Source organism: Suncus etruscus, chromosome X (assembly GCF_024139225.1).
Source record: "Suncus etruscus isolate mSunEtr1 chromosome X, mSunEtr1.pri.cur, whole genome shotgun sequence".
Lineage (NCBI taxonomy): Eukaryota > Metazoa > Chordata > Mammalia > Eulipotyphla > Soricidae > Suncus > Suncus etruscus.
The window spans coordinates 27,480,559-27,488,053 of record NC_064868.1 but is presented as its reverse complement, the minus strand read 5'-3'; the positions used below and the strand labels follow the sequence as shown (position 1 = coordinate 27,488,053).

General features: G+C 35.6%; 1 pseudogene; it reads left to right on the top strand.

The window, feature by feature from the left end:
* Positions 1–3,943: 3,943 nt before the first annotated feature.
* LOC125998796 (ferritin light chain-like) lies at positions 3,944–5,171 on the top strand (annotated as a pseudogene).
* Positions 5,172–7,495: the final 2,324 nt, after the last annotated feature.

The window sequence follows — 7,495 nt, the reverse complement described above, 5'->3', positions numbered from 1 at the left end:
AGATCTATAAAATAGAACATGGAAAACATTGTAATGCCATGAAAATCTCAGAGTCTGAGATGTCCTGGCAGGCTTCCTAAATGGTACTCAACTGACTGAAGCAGTCTGCAGGCTGGCAAGAAAGCCTCAATGAGTTCAGATGGATCTAACATGTAAGGAAACATAAATTTGCATTATTTTTTGAAAAAAAAAAAAGAGTGGGACAGTATACAGATCATTAAGAAAAAATATGTTTCACACTTAGTGCAGTGGAAGACACTGCAATGAAGCAGGGGATATAAAACATAATGATGGACCAGAAAGGCAAAAAACAAAGGCTTGAAAAAGAAAGTTGCAGCTCATATTTTTTATTTGAGCCATATCTACTGTGTTGACATCTAAATGAAGCATATGTCTCATTGAAAGATCAAGAGTTTAAACTGTGTGTCAGAGCCATAGTACAGCAATCTTACAAGATGTTTGCTGTGGACAGTAGACCTGGGTACAAAGTCTGCCATTCAATGTAGTCTCTTGCACCTGCTTGTAGTGATCCCTGAGTGCAGATCAAAAACTAATCCCTGAGCACCAATATGTGTGGCCTCCAATCAACAAAACCTAAGAATTTAAACTAGGGCATGGAAATGGTTGCAAATATTTTAAAACGTTTTATAAACAGAATTTGTAAACAGCCTGGATTTTAGTCTACAGTTTACTCCCAATAAGTAAAACCCTGAAGATGGTATCTGAACATAGAAATAGTTAAAATCTCAAAGCAGGTGCTGGCATCCTATATGAAGTCCCAAGCACCACAAGGAGTAATTCCTTATTGTAGAGAGAGGAGATACCTTAAAACATCAGAGGATATGCTACCCCTAAAAAAACCCACCAAAATGAAAATAACGGTGACAATGTAAAAGGCAAAAATGAGGAAACATCAAGTGACACAAATTTACAGACATTAAAACTAATTGTAGAAAGCATCATCCAAGTTTTTTGTAAAATTGTATTTTCAAGAAATAGCAGTTTTAAATATAATTTATAGTTATTACTTGTGGGTTAACTATATTTTAATTCCAACTAAAACAATTAATTATATTTATATATAAAGTAAAATAGTTATAATACAAGCAAGGGTGAGGTTATAGAATAGTATGGGTGCTATCTTTATTTTTGTTAAAATATTTTAAACATGAGGGGACAGAATGGTGGTGCAGTGGTAAGGCGTCTGCCTTGCCTGCACTATCCTAGGACGGAACACATTTTGTTTCCCCAGCATCCCATATGGTCCCCCAAACCAGGAGCGATTTCTGAGCACATAGCCCTGAGTATCACCAGATGTGGCCCCCAAAAAACAAAAAAAAATCCTTTAAACATGTGTGTGTGTGTTCTGCATAGTAAGATCTGCTTTAAGTGTGGACTATGCACATAAGCATATATTTTAATTTTAAGGCTGTTATATTCTAGTGGCAATCTTGTTAAGTCAAAGGCTAAGACTTCTTTTAAACTATTATCATTGAAAAAGCCAGGAATTATATTTTTTCAGAACATATTTTTTATATGTTCTGGCATGCAACAGAAGAATAGAAGACTGCTTTAAAAAATCTGTTTGGCAACTATTCAATTTGCTTACCTATACTCTGTAAAGTTTATGATGTTTTCTTATCCTGATCCACTAAAATCTGATCCACTAAAATCTGGCCCATTACAAATTTTCCCTCCATCAACTCTAAACAGTCAACTCTAATCATTTTCTCTTCATTTCTCTGTTTTTTTTCCCAAATGTAAATATGAATGATGATAAAATTGGACCAAATAGTGGAAGATGAGGAAAGTCATTGCAAAAGTTATGACTGCCACTAGAGTAATATATTCAATATTTTGATATACACTAGTATATCGCAAGTCTCATGGTACTTATTTGAGGAAAAAATTGGATGGATAATTCACGTTTAGGAAATTAGACTATAATTATTAGACTTTGTGAATTCTAATGATCATACAATAAAACACCATAATAATTGGAGGTTATAACAACTTAAAGCTGCCAAGTTCACATAATTAACACACATTTTAAAACAAAACCAAATAAAACCTTAACAAAGCCTTCTCCTACTGTCATCAAGTATACTTAATAGCATATCAATGGAAAGTAATGATGCAATATAATATTAGATTAAAACTATAGGTTTTGAAATTTAGCTGGGCTTTTTAATTTTGTATACCACACTTAATATCTAGCTTTATAAAATGTCCCCATCAAGAATGAGCAACTGTCAGAAGGCTAGAGAGTATTTTACCAATCACTATGTGAAATTTTATAGAATTTCTCTGGTCACAAACAATAAAAACCTTATTAGTTTATATTTCCTGACTATGTACTATATAAAAAGCAATATGCAAGTAATTATCATTCATTAAGTCATTATTTTGTTTAACCATCATATACATAAAGTGGATAGGTGATTTTATACCTTATACTCTCCATATAAGAAAACCAAAATTTCACAGATGCAACAAAAGAGAGGCACAAAGATGTCATTTAATCTACCTGGCCTTAGTGCACACTCTGTTTTAGTTTGTTTTCTTTGAAACCACACCCTGTATTGCTCAGGGATCATTGCTGGTGGTACTTGATAGACCATTGGCAGTACTGGAAATCTGAGATGGATGGATTATGGTTAAGGCAAGTCAAGATCCTTTTTTTTTTTTTTTTTTTTGGTTTTTGGGTCACACCCGGCGGTGCTCAGGGGTTACTCCTGGCTGTCTGCTCAGAAATAGCTCTTGGCAGGCACAGGGGACCATATGGGACACTGGGATTTGAACCAACCACCTTTGGTCCTGGATTGGCTGCTTGCAAGGCAAACGCCGCTGTGCTATCTCTCCGGGCCCAAGTCAAGATCCTTAACGGCTGTACTGTATTGTATCACAATCCCCAAAATATATATCCTTAATTTTCAACCTTATATTTCCTTTTATTTAAATGAAAATATATTAAAAAACAGAATATTATATTACTTCTTTCCCTTCATTTTTATATAATGTACACAGAGATGTTATATTTTACTTTAAACTGTTTTTGCTATTGTCTGGTTACTGTTTTTATAGATTAAATTAGAAAAGGAATTCTCCTAATGGGGAAACTAAACTAGCATGACAAAGGAAAAATTGTAAAATATTTTATTATTGCCACTATAAGTAATTGATTTTTTCTTGTTAAAAGTTCATATTTACACTTTCAAAAGGTACAATTTATTAAATATAATTTAAATATCAATAAAGATGAGGAAAAATTTAAAGTCTGAAATCAAAATATTTTCTAGGCCATACAGATTTATAAGATTGATATTACTGCATACTCAAAAACCTGTTTTTGTCTTAGCACTTACAAATATTTTACCGGCCCCTTCATTAACATTCCTTTAAATGGCATGCCACCAAGTTTAGGTTATATTTTAGAAGAGGCCATAACCTCAATTTACTGTGCATTTCCCACGGTAAGGTATGCAGTCCAAATCATTTGACAATATTTTGATATATATGTCATATAAAATTTTTAATAATAATACCATTCAGAAATTTGATCTCCTAATTACAGGCTTATCTAAAATCATGTCAAGTCTATTTTTTCCAGATTTTCGAGGTATTTAAATTTCTTTAAAGAAAGCAAACAGCACTTTAAGGACTTGAAATATTCCCTGCTAAAATATGACCCACCACCAGGGCCGGAGAGAGAGCACAGCGGTAGCAAGTTTGCCTTGCATGCAGCCGATCCTGGACAGACGGTGATTCGAATCCCGACATCCCATATGGTCCCCCGTGCCTGCCAGGAGCAATTTCTGAGCGTAAAGCCACGACTAACCAGAGAGCGCTGCCGGGTGTGACTCCCAACCCCCCAAAAATATGAGCCCCCCCAAAAATTAAAAAAAATTTTAAAGAATAAAAATAAAATAAAATATGTCCCAACATGAACATATACTCCATACTTATCGGTAGGATTGATGTACAAGCTATAATAATAGAGGTTTAAAGAACAACCTGCTAACCAACTCCTCGGACACCCGTTTTCCCTGGGACCACCCGCAACGATTTTGGAGCTCCAGCTCTCACTTGCCCACCAACCCTGAGTTCCCAGATCCGTCAGAATTACTCCACCCACGTGGAGGCTGCCGTCCAGCGCCTGGTAAACATGCACCTGCGGGCCTCCTTCACCTACCTCTTTCAGGGCTTCGAGTTCAGCCTCGACCATGTGGTCCTGGAGGGCGTGGGCCCCTTCTTATGCAAGAGGGCGGAGGAGAAGGCCAGGGCGCTGAGCGCCTCCTAAAAATGCAAAACCAGCGTGGCGGCCGTGCCCTCTTCTTGGACGTGCCATGATGCTATGGAAGCCGCCCTGGTCTTGGATTAGAACCTGAACCAGGCCCTGTTGGATCTGCACCCCTTGGGCTCTTCTTGCACCGATCCCAGCCTCGGTGACTTTCTGGAGAGCCACTTCCCTAACCAGGAGGAGAAACTGATGGAGAAGATGGGCGACCACCTGGCCAACATCCGTAAGCTGGCGAGGGGCCCCCAAGGCTGGTCTGAGCAGGAACCCCTGTGGTCTTTGACCTTCCTGAGTGGCACCCCCGTGTCTGGCCTGAGTCCTCCCAGCTGCTCCCTGGGCAGCCTCTTAAGTGTACACCAAATAACCAATAAAGTTTTTGTAGCAAAAAAAAATAATAACGAAACATATTTTTCACAGTATGTCTGCTTTATGCCTTTTTCAGTTGTGTTTTGTTTTGTTCTTTTGGTCATACCCGGGTTACGCCTGGCTATGTGCTCAGTAATGGCTCTGGCTTGGTAGCGCAGGCAAGGCAAACTAATGCCTGCGCCACCGCTCTGGCCCCTGCTTTATGCCATTTCTTAAATTTAACTATGGAGTAATTAGTTAAACTTTTAATTCTTGCTTATTCTTTAAACCAATTTATTTTCACTCCGAAATTTATTATCACTCCAAATCCAAATTTACTGATTATTCCGTAGACAAAAAATGTAAATGTGCTCAGAAAGTATGATACCTTTTGAAAAAACAAAATTTCAAATAGAGTTCACTGTGCTGCACTTTTTGCTAGAAACAGAAATTTGTGCTGCACTTTTTGCTAGAAACAGAAAAGGATGAAACTTCTAAGCTCTTTCAAGAATTACCAAATCAGGGTTAAGGAAGTCTGAGTATAGAGCTGATAGCAAAGGAAATCCAATTTGAGCCTGACAAAGAGAAGCTAAATTATAACATGTGTAAATTTTATGGAATTGACAGTGGGAAAAGTGAATTACTTGATATTTCTCCTTAAATATCAAGTAAATATAAATATATTTCCAACTCTTATGACATGAAGCAATTCCTTATTTATATATATAAATGCACTTATGCAGTCTCAGAGTCTAAAAGATGGCATTTATACCATGGTCACCAGATTCAGTTTAATACAGTTTTTGTGTGCTCCCTTCGATAGCTCATTTGGTAGAGCAGAGGACTGTAATATAATTTTTGTAAATATGACATTCATTTATGCTATATCTTATATTAGAAAGGAAACTCAAAGGGCCATTCTATAATTGTTCCCACATATTCTTATTATTTCTATTGGATAGAGTTCACAATGGGACAATGCTATTATAAATAGAGCACTTTATTAGGAACAAGGCACAGGGATTTAAGAACAGTAATTTTCTAAAAAAATAATTGAGGCTTGGTTATATTTTTACATAAAGCAGGTAGATCTTATGGTGATGTCTCATGAATAATAGTCCAATATCAAGGGGCCAATATATATCCTAGTTTATGAAGTTTGTTGAGAAATATGGTAAAAAATACTTTAAGGATATTGCTAGAACTTAACATTAAAATGGCATCTGAGGAATATGAGAAAAAATGATCTCATTTCTGTGGTTAGATTCAAACTGCTTTCACTTTTGAATTGGAATTGACTCAATGTATCTCCATTATCCTTTACCTAACAGCATTCTTTATTATACTCTATTTTTTAAAAACAAAAATCATCACAAAGAAAATTTTGAGGTCCGTTAATTACATGCACGTTTCTGTCACTTACTGAAATAATCTGTACCTGATGTTACTAAAAGAAAAATTTCCTCCTAAACATGTTCCGTGTAAAGTGTAATAATTGAGAAGTGACATAGGACAAAAGTACTATTCCAAAATTGACCCTCAGATGATCTGGGGAAACCCCTGTTCAAGGACGGAATTTAAATGCTGGGCATAATAAAAGCTTTCACAAGTGCTGTCAAAGGAATTTCTGTTCTATTAAAACAGCTGAAGAATACATTGCTTTCTGCAAAATATTTCTATCCTTCTCTGTCATCATTAAGCACACTGCTCTCAAAATAAATTCCCCTGGGACTAATTTTCCTTATAAAAATTACAGCCAGAGAAGTTATAACAACATGTTATCATAAAATAAACCATGAAGCACTCTGCAAAGGAATAATAAGTCAGCATTCTAGCAGTGAGAACTTGGCATCAAAAAACAGATCCCCTAAGGAATTCTCTGAGAAATTTTGATGGGATTAAAACATGCTGCATGACATATGGTATATATTTTTAACACATATAATAGGAGAAATAAATTGGAAGAAGCAACTAAGCATTAATCCCCAAACTCCCACATCTCGTCCCATCCTTTAGGGATTTATCTCTTTCAGTTTGTCATGGTAATGCAAGCATGAAAGGATCTTTCCTACCTTCTAGAATTCAACTTTAGAACAGGAGAGATAAAATGCCACTGTTATTTATCGGCATCGTTTAAGACGCTGTTTTTATACCGAACAGGGAGATGTAAATAGATAAATGTAGCATCTTCCACATACAGGTTGCTGAACTCAAATCAATGTTACAAATATTTCTTATCCTTGCTAATATATTTCCATGAACTCAAATGCTATGGAACATAGAGCGGACTTCGAAAATTTTTACTTCCGAAAACATTGAAAAACAATCTAACTAGATTCCATTGAAGAATCATGCAGAAATATGTGATGTTTGCTCTTCTAAAAATGAGGAAAAGAATTGGAGGAAATATATGTGTTTTGCTCTCTTTTGAGAAGCATTCCTGTTAGATGATCATACATTATTTTTCACGTTTCAAAAATGTATTTCTGCCTCTTCTGAACTGATTACATTTATATATTATTCAATTACTAATTTATATGAGTGAGAGGAGGTAAAGAGCCTGGCATTTTCTTTATATATAATAAATCTATAATCATATTCATACTTTACATATGAGTATAAATTCACTCAACTTCTATAAGGGCACTTCATTATAAAATGATAATTTAAACTGCCCATTTCATAGAGTTGTCTTCAGTATTAAAACAGGAAAATGCTTAGCATAATATCTACTGCATTTGAAATTCCCAATAACTATTATTGCCATCATCATGTCACTACCACAATCAAGACCACCATCAACTTTATCATCTCTATAGACTTAGAATCCACTCGGTAAAGTTCATCTACATT